The following is a 23526-nucleotide window of genomic DNA, read 5'->3' on the forward strand; positions in this document are numbered from 1 at the left end:
AACTGCTGGATGCGGTGTCTGCTGGCCTGGAGTGGACAGTGACCACAGCATTGCACAGCAGGCTTTAACCCACAGTTTGTCATCTGGCCTTCATTGCACATGCAGCCTGACTTTGCAAGGACCCTAAATCCACCTGTGACCTGGCCTTACACACTGAACTTGCACCCAACTCCCCAGACACGTTCCCACCTGTAGGATACTCATCTCAGGAGATGTGCTCATTGAAAAGATGCTCGTGCCACACCACTAGTAAGTGTTCACATAGTAATCAAGCTACTCTGGCCAAGATTTGAAGAAACAGTGAGAGCATCCCGCTTTCCAGTCTTGTTTTCTTAATTCCTCACCCATCTGCTTGGATGGGAACAGATGCAAAGCCTGCACAGATCACTCTGTGTCGTTTGGGCATTATCTCTCCTTCCTCCAGCTGACAGACATGCAATCCAGGACAGAGTCTAAACCATTGCTGTTGACAAAAGGCATCCACAAGAATTTCTGCCACAATATCCTCCTGATTTCTCAGCTCTGCACCAAGCTCTGGGAGAAAAGTTATCTGATTGATTGTGGAAGTGCCTGCATTCAGTCTCTGGATGGGAATCCCTTCGTGGCTTCAGAAAAAACCCCTTTAGGAGGAAAGATAATAACTGGAGAAGAGCCCAAGCCACAGAACTGGGATCTGAACTCATCCTCTTGGTTCAACTGCAGAAGCAAAGCTGCTGTGAGGCACCTGCTGAATGAAACCCGTGCTTGGAGTGGAGAAAAAAGCAGCCTTGCAATGATTAAAGCCAGTTGTACTCAGCCACAGAGTAAACCAAACTGCTTCCATGGTGTTTTGGGCATTGATTTCATTTGACATGAGCTTTCAGCCTCGCTGAGTTTGTTTTCCACCTGATCTCTTAAGGGTGTGGGGTTATGTGCTCTGAGTGTGACTTGGCGTGTGTAGGGTAACCTCTCTGTTCCCCTGCTGCATCCCCTCACAGCTTTCACTCCATGTGCCAGCAGCAGCTAAACTGGAGATAAAGTCCCACAAGTTTCTACAGGGCTTGATGAAAATCAGCATCCTAATAGATGGCAACTTGCCCCATCCAGAGAAAAGCTGTGATGAGAGCTCCAGCTTCATTAGTAACCAGCAAGATGACGTGAACTAAGATTTATGGACACTCCCAGCTGAGATAAATTGGTCTTGGTTGGAAGAAGCTGTTCTGATGCTCTCTAAGGGACGAGCTGTAAGATTCAGTGGATGAAATCAACCAGCCTTGGAACACACTGCAGAGCAGACCCCCTGGTTTCCACTTTGTTTTGTATATATGGAGCAGCTTTTGGTCAGTTGGCATTTTTTAAGCCATAAGGTCACTCATGACACGTTTTCAGGTGCTCTCCTTGGAAGGTGGAAGATTTGTTAGCTAAAAGAAGGCTTCTTTTTCATTAAAGAGAACAGGAGGTGGAGGGATAAAATGGCTATGCACTTTCCTAACTCCAGAGTCCAGGATTTGAAGAAACTTAGGATTAAACAATTTGCTCTTAGTGAATTTCCACCATTCACTGCCAATTCCTGTGTGGAAATAAAGGTCATTACGAGCACTGACAAGTCTGACCTTCTTCTCCCCCAAATAAGTTTCACTGGAGTCCTGCGGTGTGTGCTCAGCACTCTGTGAGGAGATCAGCTTCTGCAGAACACATTAAAGAATCATCAAGGGCAAGAAATTCCTGTAAACTTTTCCACAAGCAGATATTTCTCAGGGCATGAGCCAGCTGCAGAATTGAGCACTGAAGAGATAACCTTTTGGAGATGTCAAACATGTTGTCCCCAGAAAGGAGATTTCCCATTCCCGACGGTGACAGACTCACTATCGGATGAGAAAACTCCTCTGTGCCTGAGCTGTAGAAACTGTAGAGAAAGGATTCATTAGGGTTGGCATTCCTCATTAAAAGGGGGAAAAGTTCTTGCATGGTATGGCCGTTTTCAGGCTGAGATGGATGTGTGTTGTGAGTTATATGAGCAACACAGGATTGCACACAGCATCACACAACAGCCAGTGGTTTGCCTGTGCCTGCCTGTAATTTACTGCCACCTCCTTCATGTGGTCAGATTGGAGGATTATTTGTAGGCATATTACAAATCTTTGCTGGCTTTAAGGAAAGGAAACATTTACATTGGCCAGACATTTGGGATAATAAATCTAAAACTCAGCAATCCATTAAAACAATGTAGATAGGAACCTAAAGGCAGGGTTTTGGACCAATTTCAGAGCCCCTGTTTAGGGAGAAATCAAGCAACAGGAGGGCAGGGAACTTGGGACACTCATGGTGTTATTTTGAAGCTTTTTTGAATGGACAACAAAAGATCTTCTCCCACCATGGGTGAGTGCAGAGGCTGTCCTGTCACCTTCTGAGTTCTTCCCCCACAAAACCACGGGGATGAGACCCCTCGAACGGCAGAGAGTCTCTTTCACCATCTGTGCTCGTTGCAGAAGGATCAAGGTGGACAGGGATTTCATGTAGGACAGACTTATCATGAAACTGAGTGTCCACCTGGCCAAGAAGGATTCAAGGAACACATGAGGGAGCTTTTGGCCATCCTCTCTGCAGCTCACAGCATGCTCCAGCTGTGCCATGACCACAGCAGAGACCAAGAGTCTGGAGTGGGATGCCCTTGAGAGGAAGGAAAAGGAAGCCCAGACTCCCAGTGTGTGAACTGATAAAGCCTATCTCGTGCCAAATCAGAGGGGACCTCTTCAGCACAGCTGTGGTGAGGCAGAAGAAGATGGAGCAGTAGATCTCCACAGCAGTTTTGGGCCCAAAAACCTGGCATTGCCTTTGTCTGCGTAACCAAAAACCTTTCTGAGAAGGGACAGTAGTACAAGAGAGTTTGTCTGTTTGAAGTCTGACCTTATAAATGATTTGCAATGAGCCTGGACCATTTTTACACCCCTCAGGCCAATGTTTGGAGGCCTCAGGCAGTGACAGTGGAAACTGCCTGACTGATTTGCTGGAGATTCTCATGCTCATTATTTTTAGCTCTTCTGTGTGTGGTGCAGCCTCTACCTCCGTTTGCTGTGAGTCACTTGGAACCAGCTGCTCCATTGTGTGATACAAAAGCTCTCCTTTTCCTTCAAACCTCTGGCAATGGATGTTAGCAGAGCACTCTCAGCTTCCTTGGCTCTAAGTGATAACTCAACTGCACGGTGCCAGAAGTAAAATGCATTACAAAGCAGTGCTCAGGGGAAGAAAGGAGCTATGAAAAGTCTTGTAGGTGCAACACATGGCATTGCAGCAGATTGGAAATGGATGGGGCTTTTAAGCTGAACAGACTGACAGGAGTTACAGAGGTGCCAGAAATGGTGATGCTGCTGTTCCAAGATACCAAAGGCCACGTGTTGTTGAAGCTTAATGGATAAAAATCTAGTGTTTGCAATGCTGAGTTAAACTCAGTAAGAGGATCACATGAGATAAATGCTTAAGTGAATGATAAACTGGATAACAGCACTTGGAGAATAACACCCAGTAATCTCTTGATGTCCTCACAGAGGGATATTATCAGAGGTGCAAAAAGATCAGAGCAATTGAGGAAGAATTTGAGGATGGTTTCCTGAGAACAGAGGATTTCCCAACACATTGTGGAATGCCACTTGATGATTGGTGCTTTAAGAAGGGTTCCCATTACCAAAGGGCAGAGTTTGGAGATGACTTTGTTGCCCTGGGAATCACAGCAAAAGCAGAAAAACTAAAAGTATCAATAGGAGCACTGGTTCTTGTCAGAAGGGGAAAAGAAGAAACAGAAAGGGGGAAAAAAAAGGGGGGATTGGGGTGAAAGAGAGAGAAAAAGAGAAAGGGGGGAAGAGAGGGGGAAAGGAAGAGAGGGAAGGAAAAAGAAGGGGGAAGAGAGAGAAAGAGAGAGAAAGGAAAGAGAGAAAGAAATAGGGAGAAAGAGTGAGAAAAAAGAGTGAGAGAAACAGAAAGAGAGGAAGAGAGAGAAAAAAGAGAGGAAGAGAGAGAAGAGAGAGGAAGAGAGAGGAAGAGAGAGGAAGAGAGAGGAAGAGAGAGGAAGAGAGAGGAAGAGAGAGAAAGAGAGAGAAAGAGAGAGAGAGAGAAAGAGAGAGAAAGAGAGAGAAAGAGAGAGAAAGAGAGAGAAAGAAAGAGAGAGAGAGAGAGAGAGACAGAGAAAGACAGAGAAAGACAGAGAAAGACAGAGAAAGACAGAGAAAGAGAGAAATCTTTTGGTTCTAAGTTTCCCAAGGAAACTAAAAACACATGAATGAAGCAGGGAAATGCAATATTTAGAGGGAAGGAGACACTGGGAGAAAATGCTTCTCTCTTTTCATGATTGATGTAGAGCAAAGCTCTGATCTGCATTTATCACTGTTCACTTATGGAATGCTTCTGCTGAAACATGCTATCTCTTGACATTTATTCAGCAGGAAATGGGAGGGGGGGAATGCTTTTGGCAAGTGAGGTCAGGCTTACAGTGGACATGCAGATGTACAGAGAAACATCTCCATAAGTCCCAGGATCTACAGCTGCTTCACAGAGGCTAGAATGTAAACCAGCGTGAACATCTGTGATCTCCCATCACACAGGGGACAAGCTGGATAGAAACTCTCCTAGCTGATGAAACAAAATAGGAATGATTGGGTTTTGGCCCAGGTAAAAGCTAGTAAAGTCTTATGCTGTGGTTGTTTAGGTGAGAATAGGTTCAGGGTAGCTTTGCATGCTCTGGTGCTGGGTGGTGATGAATCTGTGGTGAGCTGGGAGTGAGCTCAGGCTGACAGCTTCAAAGACTGGTGAAAAATCAGCTAAGCCATTGGCAATCCAGAAAAACAGGACAATAAAGATCTCAGGCACACATGACTAGCACAAATGTCCAGACATTGTTTAGCACATAGCAAGAGATAATGTACTAACATGTCAAATAAATGCCAAGGAATAGGGAAACACTTCCTAGTATTACAAATGCTTTGTAGGGAAATAATAAGAAAGAAGTTGTAATAATAGTGGGTTGTCATTGTTTTGGATTCTAAGAGGGAAGGAAAAAGAAGAAGAGATTGCCAGCAGCAAGGTTTTTCTCTTTATGACTATTTCCTTGCCTATTCTTATAATGAACATTAATTCCCCCTCTTCATTTCTCCTTAACAAAGTCAAGGTCTGTAATGCTTTTACCACCTGGAACCAAACCTAAAAAAGGAAACCTCCCCCAGTTCCATCCAAGCATACAATTGCTTCTTGTCCCCAGATAAAACCCATTCAAAAGAACACTAACATTTTTGGCTCCTAGACCTGGTACAAAAACCCCTCAGCATCACCAGACCTGAGTGCTCGAGGGTGCTGCCAGAGGAGACACGGGTTTACGTGGCAGCCCATCACACCTCAGCCATTCCTTGGATGCTAAACATTGCTGTCATCAACTTGGGTTGATGATGTTGTCATAAGGAGCTGCAATCCTAAATCATATTAGTTTGAATTGTCAGTTGTTGTTGTTATGTCAGGCTGGAAAAGGTAGTTGCAGACAATTGTTCCTTTAACAGGCTCTGGCATAATCTAGCTGGAGTGGTCTGTTCCTTTAGGCAGAGCTCATGCTCTGCACTGGGGAAGATGTAAAGCTCAGAGCAGTCAAGATGACCTCTGCCAGACATTTTGGCTTTGTTTCTGGGATAACTCATGCACTTCTGACAGTAGGATTTCTACCTGCAAAAGCAGTGTGCTGCATAGAATAATAAGTGACACATCAGACTCAGCAGCAATGAGCAGTTACCACTTGCAAGACCACACATGAAACAGAAAACTCTCCCAGCATGCAAGCAAAAGAAGGTATTTTAACAGCCTGCTTCAGCTCTAGAGATATCTCTGTCAAGTGTTGGGAAGGCAGCCTAGCTTAGAGCAAACACTTATTTAGATCCTCCACGTGGATCTTGAAAGGTTGTCAGGCACTTAAAGATTCAGGCAGTTCTTAGCAGAGGAGGAAGATGGAAACAGAGGTCTCATGTGAGGAAGGGATGGGTCTTACCCAACTTGTAAGGAGCTAAAAATTAAGAGAGAGAAATTTTGAAAGCCCGTGAGTGCTGCCAACTTTGAGCCAAAAGCTGAGAGTTCTGCCTGTTGCTTGGTCTTGATGCACCCTGAATAAGAACCAAAAGCAGAGACAAGCCCTTGAAAGATTTTCAGGGGGATACACTCAGCCAAACAGACCCTGCTGAGCTCAGCACTAGGTGAGGACCTACCAGCTGTAGCCCCAACTGCATTGCAGAGCAGAGCACTAGCAGCATGCCCATGAACTGGCATCTCCACTTGCCAACAGCTTGGGATTGATTTAGTCTCTCTAAGCATTCACACAGCAGTTCCTTTGTCACTCCTTTGCTTCCTTAAAAGAGAAGTGGTCCATATCTTTTTCTCAGAAAAATTGCCAAAAGCATGAGCTAATCATCTCTAAGACAAAGAAACTCTCCCTGGGCAGCTGTTAGCAACCATCTCTTAGAGTGTCTGATGCCTTCTTTGTCCTTTGGCTTTGACTAACCCTGCAGCCCAGTCTTCAAGGTGTCTGTTTCCCATAACAAACTTTATCTTAGGGCAGATTCTCGGCTGAACTACATCAGTTTACCTCCACTGACCTCACAAGGACTAAGCTGACAGATACCAGCTGAGCACCTCTGTCTCATCCAAAAGGTTCTGCTGATTTATGCTCACAAAGGTCTGAATCAGTCTCTCTCATATGCCCACATTGCTTTTGTGAGAGGTGTTTGGCTGCTCCTAAAGTTCAGCATCCTCTAGGAGAACGTCCTGCTAAAGCTGGCCAGCAGCACTGAGTCAGACAGAAAATCAAAGCTCATCTTGAAAGCAAGTACCTTGAACTGAATGAATCTGGGAGTGCTCTCTGGAGAGGAGTGCAAAATCCCTCCTCTCTCTCAACACTGTTTTCCAGATCTCTTCTTTCTCCCTGCAGATGTTCTGAAGTATTTCCAGGCAACCTTCCTTAGAAAACCCCTGAGTACCTCAGCTGGCCATTTACACTCCCTTTCTGAATCAGGGCACAGCTACAAAGGCCATTGATTTAAGCAAGGATCCTGTCTTGAAGCCCTTTTAGTATCAGCCTTTTGATTAATCCTGCACTGTATCCATTTTCCCTCTTACACAGCAAACCTGCATTGACTCATCATGAGGACAAAAGCAAGTAAGGAACAAAGGGCTGAAGGGAGGAAAGACGGGGAGAACACCAGCAGGTTTACACCTCATTGGGGTTTGGTTCTACTACTGCTATATTTGAGGTGTGAAATCCTTTCTGAAGATAATAACATCTGTTTCTGTATGTTCCTGTGTGACCTGCTCTAGGTGACCCTGCTTCTGCAGGGGGGTTGGACTAGATGATCTCTAAAGACCCCTTCCAACCCCTACCATTCTATGATCTCTCTCTCATCTGGGGCTGTGCTCCATTTCCACTCCAGCTTCACAACAATATCCCTCAGGCATGCCTCTCTCTTTCTCCTGTTTGTTAATGATGGTGCTAAATAAACAAAGGAATCCATTAATCACTGCAATCAGCTGCTTGGATTCCAGTATTCTGCTTCAGCCACTGTATATCAAGCACTTCATAACAGACACCTAGAATGGAAATCAGAATGGAAAGAACTGCAGCTCTGGGGTTGTGTTCTACCCACAAGTGCCATGGATGTCACTCAAAGGAGGAAAACATCCCTCTTGGTGTAAGAGGTATCACATGGAAAGATGTGATACCCCATGTGATCCTGGGGTATCTAAAATGACAGGCTGCACAATCATCTCTGAACTCAGTGAGCAACGAGGCTCCTTCTAACCCTGAGTTTGAAGCAGGTGAAAACCTCCACAGGACTTGGTAGAAGTCGGTTTTATCTCACTGTGGGAAGAACAGCTTCTGGCCTCACGCCAACCGAGCTCTGCAGCAGCACTCGAGTTTCTGAGGCTTAAAATGTTCCTTTGTTTGCATTTTAAATCCTCTTAGAGAGGCAGGATGGCAGGGATGAGAAAGTATTGAAATACCATGCCCATTCCTCCTAGGCTTGAAACAAGAAGTCGGGAGAGTGAGGTTTAAGGCTTGACTGTGCCAAGCTTTGGGCACCATCAGACAGAGCTGGTAATTCAGCTATTTCTTTCTATAGGGAAGGGAGATTTTCTTTGAGTTGCCAAGTAAGAGATGAGATGCAGGCAGGAGGGATGGAAAGGGGGAGGAAGCTATGAGAAGGTTAGTTTGAAGAGATAAGGAAAGAGTATGGAAATGCACTTCCCACACAGACCTTCTGTAGCACGTGTCCACAGCTCTGTGTCGTGAGGCAAGAGGCATCTTCCAAGCAAAAGAGAACATATGGAGTGGTGTGGTGGGGAGGGGAGAGGTGACACTGTAGCTGCATCTGGGGCAGCTTGCACCTTTCTTCTTCCTAAGACACAATGACTGGTTCATCCTGAAAGAAGACTGTGGTTTGTTTACAATCATAGAATCATGGGATGGTAGGGGTTGGAAGGGACCTTTAGAGATCATCCAGTCCAACCCCCCTGCAGAAGCAGGGTCACCTAGATCAGGTGGCATAGGAACATGTCATAGAATCATTTTGGTTGGAAAAGACCTTTAAGGTCATGGAGTCCAACCCCTCACCTCACACTGCCAAGCCCATCACTAAACCTTGTCTGTCAGCACCTCATCTTTGTACCTTTTAACCATCTCCAGGAATGGGGGCTCTACCACCTCCCTGGGCAACCTGTTCCATTATTTAACAACTCTTTCAGTGGAGATGGAACAACCCACATAAACTGTGGCTGTGGGGTTCACATAAGCATCAATGCAGTGGGGAAAAATGGGAAAATCACAGAGTCACAGAATCTCAAGGGCTGGAAGGGAGCTGCAAAGCTCACCCAGTGCAACCCCCCTGCCAGAGCAGCACCACCTAGAGCAGGGCACACAGGGACTCATCCAGCTGGGTTGGAATGTCTCCAGAGAAGGAGACTCCACAGCCCATCTGGGCAGCCCCTGCCAGGGCTCCCTCACCTCAACAGGGAAGGAGTTTTCCCTTGTGTTTCTTTGGACCCTCTTCTGTTCCAGCTTGTACTCAATGCCCCTTGTCCTGTCAGTGGACTTGAATATGTCCCCAGTTTTAAAACTGGTACCAGCTTGAAGAAGGACAGAACAGTGCTAAACATTCTCTGAACATAGGATGAACCACCAAGGTCGTCTGAATCAGAACTGTCTGCTTTAGACACGTGATGGAGGATGTGCAGTTTCTAGTCAAACCACTGAGTGTAAATCAGCCTCACAAATAGAGTATCTCTGAGAGTGGCCAGCAAGAGATGCCTACAGGAAACTATAGAAATGGGCACAAGAAAAGTCTGCAGCTCGTGAGCTCCCTAAGCTTGATGTGCTGTCTTTTTATTCAACAGCCCTGCCTGGTTTTCACCTTCCTCAGGTTTGTCTGCCTGCTGAAACCCTTTAAACTTTTAGCATCCACACTGTCTTCAACAATTCCATAGCTCAGCCATGCTTCACATGAAAAATTATCTGCTTTGGCTTCTTCAGAACCTGCTACCCTGAACTTGCATTTTAGAAGTGCTGCTAGTGCAAATGACAATGAATCCTACTGCCTAGTCCCATTCCTCATGCCATCCAGGGTTTTATTACCTGGCTGGAGCAGGTTCAAGCACAGTGTGTTCCACATCTTGCCCAAACTCTCATCACCCAGCTGGCTCACAGGCAGGTTTTATGGGTACACCGCACGGTATCCTAATAAAGTGCTCAAACACAAGTGGAGCTTCCTAGCTGTGACTGAAACCTTTTGCAGGAATCCAACATGGAAAGTCAGAAGACCAGGAAAAGAGAAAGGTTTTGGGCTATAACTGTTAGAAGTGCTCACAGTTGGAAAGGCAAGACAAGTCATTTTTGGTTAGATCCTCACCATAAAACTGGCACTGACCTGAGTGCTGAGCAAAAGTAGCCTGATGTTCAAAAGTGTCCATGGGTTTGATTTAGAGCAGGAATTCTGTCCTCATCAAATTCTCGCCTCTCTTTGCCCTGTTATCCTCACCACATCAGTGGCTGGACTGAGGGTCCCACTGCAGTGAGGTTGTTTCTCAGATGTCAGATACATGAAGACTTCTTATCTCGTGCTATGGAACCAATGATGAGATAAATTAATCCAGACTCTTTCTGTGGCTGGAGGGAAGGAGACTGGAGAAAAGAAGGCAGCAGGACTCTGGGCTGTTGTTTTGTTTTGTGGTTGGGAGGGGTTTGTGTTTGCTTTGTGCTACCCTTCCTGATTTTGATGCAAAAGTTAATATGTGTAAACAGCTCGTCCAAAGCACGTGTTTAGATAAAAGAACACACTGAGGTGGACACCAGCTGGTAGCACACCAGCACACACAGGCACAAAGGCATGGAAAACGCTCACCCCTTTTTAACATCCCTTTCCATACTTGAGCAGCAGACCCCACATCTCCCAACATGCAGAAATCCCTTTCTGGTAGAAGCAAAGACGAGGGAAGAACCTTGGCTTCAAACCTGGGTCCTGAAACGGGAGCTGCCATTGCTTTAGTACTTTCTACATGTCTTGAATAAGGTTCATGCCACCAAGGATAAGAAGAGCCCTGGATATCAGTTCTGGGACAGTATCCTCTGTCTTGCTGCTGTCTGGGTCCTACAGTTTCAGCAGAAGTTGATCAAACTGCAGATGTTTGGCACAAACTGTGCTGGATATAGCAAATGAGCCTGTCCAGCACAATGTTGCTTGCTTAGAAAATGTCTCTGCATTTTCTGTCCTCATTAAGGGCAGCTTTCCTCTGCCAAGCTGTGCATGGGAAGCTGGCTGCTCCCTCATGGATGCTTCCCCAGCAAAGGGAAATTGCATAACAGCTGTAGGTCTACTGACCAGACAAGAACTGCCAGAGATATCTCCATCTAAAATCCTCAGAGGACGCCAGTAACCCACATTTGGCAGCCAAAGACGAGAGGGATCGTGTTTCTTCCAGACCTCCCACTAAAACATTCAACAATGCCACACGAGGCTGTGGTTTTTTTGTTTGGAACCCTTTGAAGCCATTCATCTGGCTACAAATGAGCTCTGGCATCATTATTCCTTGTAAAAGGACAGGGCAAGGAAGGGAAACATCTTCTGCCAGTGACAGCACTTCTTGATATTTCAGCCTTACGATACCCCTGAGTATCAGGAAAGTCAATTTGCACCTCAGATCAGCTGCAATGGCTGTGGAAGGACCCATTCAAGAGTTGTGGTGGTTATGGCAATGACATTGGGAGAACCAAGCACTTGGTGGTGCAGAAGCCCTCCAGGAGCAAACACAAGTTTCTCCACCCTGCTGTAGGTGCATAATCAGTTCATTGCATCTCACCTCTTGGACTTCCTTGATGAATCCTTGATTTAGCTATCTGCTATAGGAGCACTTGCCAAGGCTATGCCAGCTGCTTTGGCCAATGCAGTGGCTTAGTCTTGGGAATCTGCTGATAATGGAGATGCTAAAAGGCATTCCACCCAAATTCCACTGCTCCTCCAAGATGATGTAAGGCTTTCATACACACTGGGTCATATCTGCCAGTCCCATGTGGAGGTCTCACATTTCCTAGGAAGTGTCAAATGCCCTTGAAAATACCTGTGCTTAGGGAACTGCATTGAGCCCATTCACCACTGACATCTACATCTGATCTCACTTTGTACTAGGTGGAAACTCAAGGAGCATCAGTAATGAACGATGAGAGTTTCTTGTTCTGCATATTAGAGTTACTAATATTACATATTCTTATTCTAGCCGTTGCCCAAACAGATCAGATGAGCTGAAGTCTGTCAGCAAAGGATGCACAGTGGGAAACAACTTTGCCTGAGGAACAAGGACCAGAAAGCAAAGCTCCCCATCCTCAGGGGTTCATTTAAACTAGACTGTCCAGTAATCAGTGTGGAGAAAGAACTATTTTACATATGTTCCACACAAGGATGAAGAATTGGATTCCAACTTAGCACCAGTGTTGTTCCTGTCTACTGCATCCAGCACAGATGAGCCTTGCAGAATCACCATCATCATCTCACACTCTCAGAGGGTTCGTCATTCAAAAGCCACAGCAGCCATGATCAAAAAGAACCAGACAGAAATGCTCAGGCACTCAGCTTTGCCTTACAGTGGGAACACAGATTCTGTACTGAAGTGTCTTCAGGAACTCAGCCTGGATCCACTTCAGCAGCTGATCTGTCTCGTTTAAGACTGGACAGTTTCTCCCAGGCCTGACTCCAGCTGGTCAAAGCTAGAATGAGGTCTTGGAGGGAAGATGGAACAAAGGCTCTGTTTTGGACACTGAATCTGAGGGATACCAAGTATGGGGGATGTCAGCTGGCTCTGCTTGTAAGCTTATCACTCACTTGCTAAATGACACATTTAATGGAAGTGCTAGAAAGCAAAAAACTAGGAAATAGGCAAATGTGGCTGCTCTGTGTCAACAACAGCGCTGCTGCCCGTGGGTGACTGTCCACTGTACCCCATGCTGTCTGCTTGTCTCACAGGGGAATAGGAGATGGCACTCAACAAGTCCACAGCCTTTCTGTGTATGGAAGTGCCCAGAAAGGTCCAGCTTGCCCTCAGCTGAGTCACCAATCTCCCAGAAACTCTGTTTTGGAGAAAGGGAAGCCCAGATTCTTCCAGTGACTGCTACAATCATTTGGTTTCCATTGAACCTTGTTTCAAAGGCTTAAGCCAGCATCTACTTGAAGAACAGTGATATAATCCCTCTGTGTTTAGAGTCCCCAGCTGGGGACTGAGGATGATGCTACAGTCTCTACTCAAGGATTCATTGGAGATTGTGTTTCTAAGCCCATGCTTTTGCAGCACCTGACTCAGCAAAGCCTCTGGGTGCTAATGCAATGCAAACAGCTACTTGCAGTAAAGAATGAGAAATAGTTTGATGTCTCTCTTTCCCTTCCAAGAGTTGTTCATTCAGTTCTAAATGGTTAAGAATACTTAAAAGAAACAACAGACATACACTACAACAAGAGTCAGGATTAATGCCAAAGCTGAATCTGTCAGTCTGTCTTTACTTCTCACTTGATTAGTCCAAACCCCATCAAAGCCTGTTCAAAGACTCCCACTGACTCTCATGGGGTTCAGCTCAGCTGTTTTGCAACGTTCCCAAAGCAAACAAAACCGGTGTGATGAAAGAAATGTGAAGAGACAGGAGAAACACACAGACCAAAGCAAAACATTGAGCATCTCCTAATCCAGAGGCAACTTTATCCCATTGGATCACCAAAAAAACCCACCAATAAATCAAAGTCTGGAGATACCAACAAATTCTGAATGGCAGAGCAGAGCCTGCAGCCTGTTGACTCGTTTTTAAGGGCTCTCTGTAATTCTTTCTCCCCTGGAAACAAAGGGTTGATTTCCCTTACATAAAATCCTCTGCTTGCAGGCAGTTACCAGGAGCAGCTGAGGAAATCTTAGCTCTGAACTTGTGACTTTGATACAGATCTTCTGCAAGACCCTGGTCACATCTGCCAATCCTCTCTAAGCTTCTCATATACCTTGAGTCTATGGATATACCTTGGGCATAGGGACACAGGATACTCATTTGTGGGTGACCAAATCCCACGGCATGTGTAACACTGAGACCCACGGTAACTCCTCTGTGTGCTTCAGAAAAGCAGGGGCTGTGACCCAGCAGTTTGGGAAGCACAGCCAAATACACACACAAGGCATCTATTGCCTTTCTTTGCAACAGAATAGCACCTAAAGTCTTCACATTTAGCTAAAATGCTCTTATGAGGAGTGGCTGAGGGCCCTGGGGGTGTTCAGCCTGGAGGAGGTGAGGGGAGAGATCTCCTCCTCGCTCTCAACTCCCAGACAGGAGGCTGTGGCTGGGAGAGGGAGGGAGGGGGAGCTATCTCTGCTTAAAAGTGACAAGTGACAGAATGAGGTTGAGATTGGAGCTGGGGAACAATTCCTTCCCCGAAGGGCTGTCCAGCCCTGTCCCAGCTGTCCAGGGCCATGGGGGAGTGCCCATCCCTGGAGGGACCCCAAAGCCTGGAGCTGTGGGGCTCAGCCCATGGGTCAGTGGTGGCTGTGGCAGTGCTGGGGGATGGTTGGTCTCCAGCAGCCTCAAGGGCTTTTCCAACCTCAATCATTCTGTGATCCTGTAAAGGAAGTAAATGTATGAGCTGCTCCATGCAGCCCCCAATGGAAGATGGAAAGCCAGCTAAAGCACTGCTGATGTTTCTTCTCATCACTTTGTAGCACTGGAAGGTCACACATGTAACACAGGCTGATTGGTTCGGAACTCATTTCCTACACACAGATGAAGCACTGAGAGAACTGGAGTTTGGTGGTTTCTAAGGGATCAGAGATCATAGCCTGATAACAGCCCTTATAGGAAAAGAGATGATTCTCAAGCCATCATTTACATCCTTGGTACTTCAGAAAGGCCTCTTGTTTCTGGCCTGGAAACATTAAGGACTAAAATCAATTCAAAGGAGGAAAAGCAGATGAAAAGTGAAGATGAATTCTGGGAGGTTTCTACCAGCTCTCTCACGAGATGTGATTTCACAGGGGCAAGTGGCAAATCAAAAACAGACTCAGAAAATCTATACCAAACACACTGCAAAAGGGAAAACAAAGAAGTGGGAGATTTTGAGGTGCATGGAGGTAAATGATGGTTAAGAGCCTGGAGGGTTCCTGCCTGAGAGGAGGCTTGAAGGATCTCTTCTTTGAAGGAGATTTTAAGGCATTTCTGATGTAAAACGTTTGTGGGCACGAGGAGTAAATCCAGGACTAACAACAGAGAAGAGGCTCAGCAGCACTGTGGGAAACTTAGAGAATATTTTGCAGTGTGAGAGAGTGAGAAAAGCTTCACCTTTTCCTCAAAATGAGACGCTATTCTGCACAACATGCACGAGGCTGACACTGGCTTCAGTGCAGGGCTCACCAGGAGAAGCTCTGCCCTGTGCTGAAGCAGGGTTGGGGTGACTCATCTGGCAGCTCCACGGAGTTTAAACCTTCTGAGCAGTTTACAGTCTACAGAGATCAAACCTGCTCTATAAACTGAGAACGGGGAGACAGTCACACCTCAAGGGCAGCCCATAAACTCTACAGATGAGGCCTGGAGATGAATGATCACCTGGAGAAGCGAGATCAAAACATGAGTGATGCGAGTAACTGTTAGCCCTTGCAGGGAGCAGACCAAGGGGTTGCAATGGATTATGGTGACCCAGTGGACTTAACACCTTAATTTCCAGGAGTCTGACAGCTTCCAGGGTCCCAGAGTAATAATTCATCAACTACATCATCCTTCTCCTCTTCATCCCTTAGCAGTGGCTAATTTATCTGTCTCTTTTTCTTTCCTCCAGACCAGTTTTGTCTGATGTGGTGTTCACACATCCATCACAAACATTCTTTCCTCTTTCAAAAAGTGCTTGGGTTTTGTGCCCATTATTCCTTTCTCCTTTCTGTGCATCAAAGAGCAGGAGTGGAGCACAAATCACCTTTCACTTACTCACATGTGCTGCCTGAAAACAAGAACCATCTCCCAAGGCTTTGCACTGGATGAGGGCGAGGAGCAGAAGAGTGCAGCAGTAAGCACAGAGGTTGTGTTCTGTAACCAAAACACTACAAAGTGCACTTAAAAGAGAATAGTGCTGCAGCAATCAAGACACCAGAATGTGTTTCTGAAAAGGGCAAGGCTCAACAGGAGAACACTTGTAGCTGAAGGGGTGGAATCCATCCTAGCTCTGCATCTTGGCCTCCATCTATTTTGTTTTTGTAACCAGAGTGTCATTTCTTCCCATTATTCTAAGATTGCAGCCTGACAAAAGCTTGAAGCCCACACTGCTGCCAAAAGGAGTGGTCCTCTCCCCCTTTCTTGTGCCGTCAGTATGAAAATACAATGAGCCAGATCAGGAAACTGCAGCTGACTCGGTTCACGTCGCTGCACGGCATCGCACAGACTCGTGAACACACAAGGCAGAAAAGGGAGAGCACTTCATTAAGAAGAGGAGAGAGGGTGGGACCATCTTGTTTTTCTTCTGGAAGAGGTGAATCCTTGCATCATGAGGCTGGATGCTGCAACCATATCCCTGCCTTCAATACCCCTTTGCTGTCCTGACTTTTTGAGTCAGTCCAAAAGGATGTGGACTCTCAAGCCTTTCCCTCCTGGAAGCCACCAACCCACCAGCTGTGTGCAGCCTGAAGGTCAGTGTTCTCTAAACATGATAGTTTTAGTCAGCAACAGGAAAACAGCCTTGTGTCAAAAAGTTTCTGTGGGAAGCTGCCCCTGCACGTGCAGCCCTAGAAGTCTGCCTTGCTGCTCTATTCCCCCCAGCAACATCCCATCGTTCCTTTTGCTTGCAGTGCTAAAGAATGACTTTGGTCCACGCTTTTACAGCCTCTTGCAACCCAGTGCCTGCCTCAGCTGTCAGTCAGTGCTGGGAGCAGGGTGGTATTCAGTGCTAAGCCCACAGTTGTGCTCTATTTCCTTTGTATGGAAGGGCACCTTGCCACCATTTTCTTATTTTTGTTTCAAACAATGACTTCTTTCTGAGCACCTCAGCAGGAATCATCAGAAGGCACTGCCTTGCACAAAAGAAGAACGTGGCCAGTCATTTTTTCCAGGAACCACAGAAGCCCAGATACCACCAGTGAACAGCCTCTGGGTGGAGAAGTGGCTCTCGGCTCCTGCAGAGCTCTGCGCTCGCTGCCTGGGTCTAGGGTGGTAAGTTAAACATGCACAGGCTGTGCTCACAGCCCTACTGACAGTAAGAGCTCTGTCTGAGTATTCTTAAGCTCTGTTACGTCCCCAAAAAGGGATTTCTGCTTCCAAACTGCCTTTTGGAAACAGTTCCTGGCTCATGCACAGTTAGGGGAACCTCACGAGCTGAGAGCTCTTCTCAGTGGACATTGGTATGTCCATGCACAAGCAAACCACCCCAGCTGCAGGGGACAGGAGCTAGCTGTAGGACTCATGCCATGATTTTGCAGCTGCCTTCAGGACCCTTGGGACATTTTATATGGCAGTTAACAGTAATTCTGAGCCAGAAAGTATCTCAGCTTTTCTGAGAGGGGCAAGGGACTGATGGGCTGGAATCACTTAGAACGTTTCAGCCCGTGTTGCTGAGGTAAAGTGCTGAAGGTGCCACTTGTACTCCAGGAGTACAAGAGACAGAACTGATGAACCAAAGGACAACAGTTTTCTCTCTGTCCATGCTGTATCTTTATCTCACATGGCTTCATGCACCACCTGAAATTGTTCAATGGCTTGGACCTTCATGCACCACTTAGAGATACGACATCCTAGCCAGTGACCACAGACAAAAGCCATATAGAAACTCAAGCTCTACCTTACCTTGCTGAGTGACCTCTTTCTAAAACAGTGGGAAAGGAGATCATTGGTTTTATATGTTTCCTGCCACTTGCCTTAGCTCTTGCTCTGAAAACAGCATGAACTGCCTTGCAGAGGTTCATACTGTACTCCACATTCTAGCAAGAGAACCTCTTTGAGTTAGATTCAACAGTTAAGAGAGGGTTCATTTCTCTTAAGGCTGATGAGAAAAGCAAAACCACAGACAAAAGTGTAATTTGGACCATAAGCAGCTTAAACTGAGATAAAATAAGACAAGGTGAATCTCAGTGGATGTGTCCTAGAACAAATCAATCTGGTTGAGCAACTTCATACCTTCCAAGCTTTCCCAGGTTAGGTGGGTGATGGAGTCTCGTGCATTGAATTACCTGCCAGGAGTATTTACTGGGTGAATGAAGACACCATACCATTGGAAATGGGTTTTAGCTCTGAGCTGCTACGAGCAGTGGGGATTATCTTTCCATGGGATCCCTTTGAACATGCACTGCTACTAAAGAAAACTCTTTTCTCCCTCTGATGGGGCATTGCCTCTGTTAACTCTGCAATGCCACGGTCCAGTCAGGATTGGTTGGTGAAGCACAGCCCACGGAAAACAGCAGATGTTCTGCACAGTTGCTCCAAGAACACAGGCAAAAGGATTCATGTTGCAAGAGGCTTGGCAGCTGTAATAAAGCAGAGCAACATGCTCTGTCCCTCACCTGCAGCTATTTTCCTTGCTCTTGATGAGAATTCAGAAGCTGTTTGAATGTAGATATGCAACTTATTCTGCTAGTTGCATTTGAGAGATCTATTTTTCCTGCACCTTTCATAGTCCATAGACAGAAACAGGCTCCTCAAAGACATGGAAGAAATGTGAAAGAGAAAATGGACCAGATTCCTACCCATCCTACAAATTCCTGTTCTTAATCCTGCAAATCCCTACAGACTATAACAAAAAAGCCTTGCCCATTGGTCATTACACCCATAGATGTCTGAGGTTGGATTAAATTAGTCCAATGTGTAGTCCCAGCCATGCAGCCACCCCTTAGCACTGCTGGAGTCAGAAAGGTCTGTAGCAAGCAATCCACCTGAGCTATCTTCAATGCCTGTCTTAGGGCAGGATGAATTCCCTTGAGAAGCACCTTCTCCTTGCACCAGCACTCAAGAAAGTTCCTGCAGCTAAAGCTGGATAAACAAGCTCTAGTTCTGAACCTCCTGCCCTTATGTACTTTCCCAGTCCTACCAATGCCATGACCAAGAGACAGGAAAAGATCTAAAAACAGCTAAATGCAGAAGTTGCTGGGATGCCCGTGGGCAGGGATGGACTGGTTTTGCTCAGGGGTGGTTAACACGATGAATATATTATCTTTGAGTGCACACTAAGGAATGCCTCGTTCTTTCCATACCAAAGGGCATGGTTTGAACCTTCGGATATAATGGCCCAGCCAAACAAAAAATGGTTAGTCACCCCAGAGCAAAACAAGCATGAACACTACGTGCACAGCCAGGAGACAAGGACACAGGAGCAAAACAAAAGGTGTGCCAACGCATCGCGCTTACTCCAGCAAAATGAGCCTTGAGTGGGAATATAAATACATGAGAGAACTCCCACCAGCAAAGGAGTTATTCATTTATGCTGAAAGTCATTACTGGTACAGGAAGAGAGGTTAAAGATTGACCCAGCATAAACTTAGGCTGGAAATCAGAAGGTGATTTTGAATGACTGGGGCAGTTTCGTTCCAGTCTCGGTGACAGCGAGTCACAACGTGACCAATGAATAACTTCCTACAGGGCCTTGAGACCTTTTGGCTGATGTATGGGAGACAGACAGATGTGATTTTGAGTTTATGTAAGACTTCTGGAGATCTATTAATCAAACACAAAGTCCATGTTATGTGGGTTTGATTAAACAAATCTTTTGTTGAGTCATCAGGCAAGATTGATTTTGGTCAGTCTCTGCCAGCTGCTTCACATCTTATTTTACCAACAGGACTGAAGAACAGCACATATTTATGTGTCTTTAAGTGTATTCTTGCTCCCTGGAGAGGAAAGGCTAGGGGAGTTCAGCAGACCCAGATGTAAATCCCTGTCATCCCTCTGGATCCCTTTGTGTCTTTGACCAAGCCCCTTTTGTACCTGATCAGCCTCATTGACCTGGACAGACACAGCCACAAGAAAGACAAAGGTCATTTTTTTCTGAAGTGTTAGAAGATTTCAGACTGTGCTTGAAAAATCAAGGCTGTCCCCTCAGTTTTAGGAGTCCTGTAGGTGATTACACTTTAAAATGCAGTAGTGGGTAACGAGAAGTTGGAGGAAGGGCAAAACTGTTGGTGGCTTTATGCATTATGAACCCAGCACACACAGGAAATTTGAGTTCCATTTCATACTTATTCTGAGAATGGACCATTTTGTGATCCTGTGGCTGGTTCTCAGTCTTCTAGATGAATTCCTGACTAGGTTTTCACTTTACTGGGTACCCATTAAAATCACATTTATAGTTCAATTAAGAAAAATAAATACCCCTATTAATTCTTCAACTACTTTTCCATCACCCTCAGCCCCTTCCAACAAGACTTTAACAAGAAAAACCCAAAACTTTTACTGCAAGGACAGTTAAAGGTTGGCTGCAAAAGGGAACTGAACCACAGCCCATCTGTGAAAAGCCAAACATAAAATGCAATGCTTTAGCAATTAAGATGACAGATTGTTTTTTAAGGTGTCTGGAGTTGGCACTGCTTCTCTAGGTCAGGCTATGCCAAGAGGAGGTCTTAGAGGAACTGGTCTCACTTTCAGTTGTGAGTTTAGAGGGGTTTAATTCAATTCCATTCTATTTCTCTGTATCACAGACTGTTCATTCTGGATGGCTTCTGAATAGTCAGCGAGAGTAGTCGGGTGTTCAGTCCAGAGGATTATGGTCACATGCAGCTGACCTACCTGTCCATGAGGCACAGCACATCCACATCCTCCCTGTACTTGTCCTGGATGCTGCACACACCCTTATTTCTGCAAAGATTATCGTAGATGTGAGCCCAGGAATCCTAAGTGCACTTCCCACCATCCTGTAAGGAGGACAGGGATGTATTGTTGTGTATTCCTCCCCTTCTTTAAATCTTAAACCACACCTACTGTTATGAAAAGCTGCAGCAGTAAAAGTTTATTGTGCTGACCTTGAAAACCAGACCTTATCTCTTTATCCAGCTCAGGTAAATGTGAGACTCATTGTATCTTCCTGGGAGCAAGGTAAAAGTTAAGCATCAAATCTATCCATGGCAGGTTCTGAAGTGAACTTTGTGCTCCTTTCATTCCCACTAAGTGTTCCCAGTTACTGCAAAACAGTATTTTGAGGATCTTCATTTGCTAAGAAGTGCTTGTAAACTTTGTCCCAACTGAACAAGATCTGCTTTATTTTGGGAGTTTCTTATTTTGCCTTGTAATGGAAATAGCAAGTTATGTCCTGCTCTGGTTACGGTGTCTCCTACTTCTGTACTTAACCTTTGTTCCCTGGTCACTGTCAAATGTGACCACTCTAAGTACCATGTGATTTGTAACTCCTGCTGTGGAAATCTGCAGCTGAGAAGGTTTCTGCTTTTGAAATGTCTGGTGTTTCCACCTCTCTGCTCCACCTCCTACAGGACCATTTGAAGCGACATTACCTCGTCTAAGTTCCCTTCCCTTGCACGTTCCTTATTCCTGTGGCATCTTGAATGCTGCCAAATGTTGACAATACTTCTTTATTCCCACTTTATGCCAGTTACACAAGGCAAAACCAACATTGGATGGTGCCTAGAAGTCTTACTATTGAAGCAGATGGACAGTCAAGAGGTTTTAATACATTCAGTGACTTTGGTTAGAGCACAATTTCCTTCCAAGAGATGCCAGAAACCATCCAAGACCGTGAATTTAGTGCTGATTTGATTGTCTCAGAGAGAAAACTTGTACTTCACCAGGCAGCTGTGATTGTAGCTTCAGTCTGCACAGATTTCATGGCATTTTTCTCCTGGGGTAAGACGTAGCACTGAGATCTGCCTTGGCTGGGGGAGCCAGCTCCCACGTCATGATGACCTTCAGGCTGTGCAGTTCAAGGAATATGTGGACAAATAGGAGAAAGAAGATAACAACAACAAACAGAGGCTCAGGCTGACTGAAAACACTGGGTTTGCTCAATGCTCAGAAGAGAAAACCGAGCTGGGATATGCTGTGAGGTTCTTTTCACCTGCCTTTAAACATCCAGTCCTCAACTTCAGCCTCCTTTCTCGTTTTCTTTTCCTGAGCAGTTTACAGCAAAGTTTGTTCATCTCCTTGCAACTTGATATTCTAAGTGCATTGAGGAATGCACCTCTTGCAGCTCACCTGTCCCAAGCCACCAGACCAAACCTGCTGCTGCCTGCCCTAGAAGGAACAATCTTGCTTTGTGGAGTCAGTGGAGGTTGTGATCCTCCAGTGAGACAAATACCCAAACAGAAACTACTGAGGCTCTGAACACATTGAAGTATTCAGAGTCCCCATTTTCCTCCTTTTGCCTTTCTCTTCTATCTGCCCAAGAGATCCCATTGCCTTTTAGTGAAGGCTTAGATTTCACAGGTCTTCAGTGAGCTTGCAGATGAGCCCAGGATCTCCTGCTTTGTCTTCTCCATCTCTCCTGTTCATCCCTCTCCATTTTCTGCTCTGGGTAATAAACTTCTCATTAAAAAAAAACCCCTTTGCATGCAGCTGAATTGATTGCCATTCTTTGTTTTTAAAACAAGAGCAATTCCTTTCAGTTTATCCAAGAAAAAGCTCCCTGTGATTCCCCCAGATTTCAATTCCAACTTGAAGAACAGAGCAGGGGGGGGTAAGAAAAAGGGAGATACACATCCAGACACAAGAGGAAGAACAAAAGCTGCTGATGAAGAACATCCCAGATTGTTCTGGATAAAACAAGGCATAGTGCTGAGACTGAAACAAAGTGTGCTGAGCACATGCTGCCAGGGAGAATGCAAAATACACTAGATGTCATTCTGCAGGGCACTGAGTATACTCATCTCTCACTGGAGGTAATGGGGAAGTAGATCACAGAACCACAGAATGGTGGGGTTTGGAAGGGACATCTAAAGATAATCCAGTCCAACCCCCTGCCAAAGCAGGTCCCACCTAGATCAGGTCACTCAGGAACGTGTCCAGATGAGTTTGGAAACCTCTGGAGGAGGAGCCTCCACACCCTCCCTGGGCAGCCTGGGCCAGGGCTCCTTCACCCTTACAGTAGAAAAGTTCTTCCTTAAGTGGAACTTTTGTGTACCAGTTTTTGTCCATTACCCCTTGTCTTGTCACTGGACACTACAGAAAAAAGTGTTGCCTCATCCCCTTGACAAACACCTTTCAAATACTTGTAAGTATTAATGCTGTTCCCCTCCAACCTCTTCTCCAGGATGAACAGCCCCAGGGCTCTCAGCCTTTCCTCATAAGAAAGATGCTCCAGTCCCTTGATCATCTTGATGGCCTCACATTGGACTCTCTTCAGCAGTTCCCTGTCCCTCTCAAAACTGGACACAGATCTGGCCTCAGCAGGGCAGAGTAGAGGAGGTAGGTGCAGCTTAGCATCTCGTATCAATACCATCTCATACCAATGGGCCACTCTGCTGACTCAGCAAATCCCTGTCACCTTGGTGCAGTGGGTAGAGGAATGTGCAACATTTAATTGTAGTCAAAAACACAACAGAGCCCACTCATCTGAATGTCTCAGGCCTTGCATGGATTGCCCAGGGTTTGAAACACATTTCTGTCTTCATTTCACCTGTGTTTGCAAAACTACTCAGCAACGTTTTGCTGTGCTCGCAGCTTGCTTCAAGTTCAAATGACCCTTGTCTAACTTGTCCTAAGTGTAATGGGAAATTCACTCACTCAGCAGGTGTTCATTACCCAGCCTGTGGTCTGGGGTCTGTTTTAGTAAATCATCTAACTGTTCTCCAGGTGGTTTTTGACCTGAAGTTTGCTTAGCTGGGTGCAGCTTGTGGCTTTAACTCTAAAAGAAACCATTCCACGTGCATGGAAGAACAAATGAATGGCAGCAATCAATCAGCAAGTGTTCTTTTAGGGCAATCAGAAAAGAATTGTTTTATACATTTCCAGAAGTATATAGACAAGACAACCCTTAGCAGAACCATGACTTAGAGGGGGAAGAAACTCACTTCTAGTAAAGACCTTGTCAGGGTGATGGCTTGTTGTAA

The sequence above is a fragment of the Colius striatus genome, chromosome 5, assembly GCF_028858725.1.
Source record: "Colius striatus isolate bColStr4 chromosome 5, bColStr4.1.hap1, whole genome shotgun sequence".
NCBI lineage: Eukaryota > Metazoa > Chordata > Aves > Coliiformes > Coliidae > Colius > Colius striatus.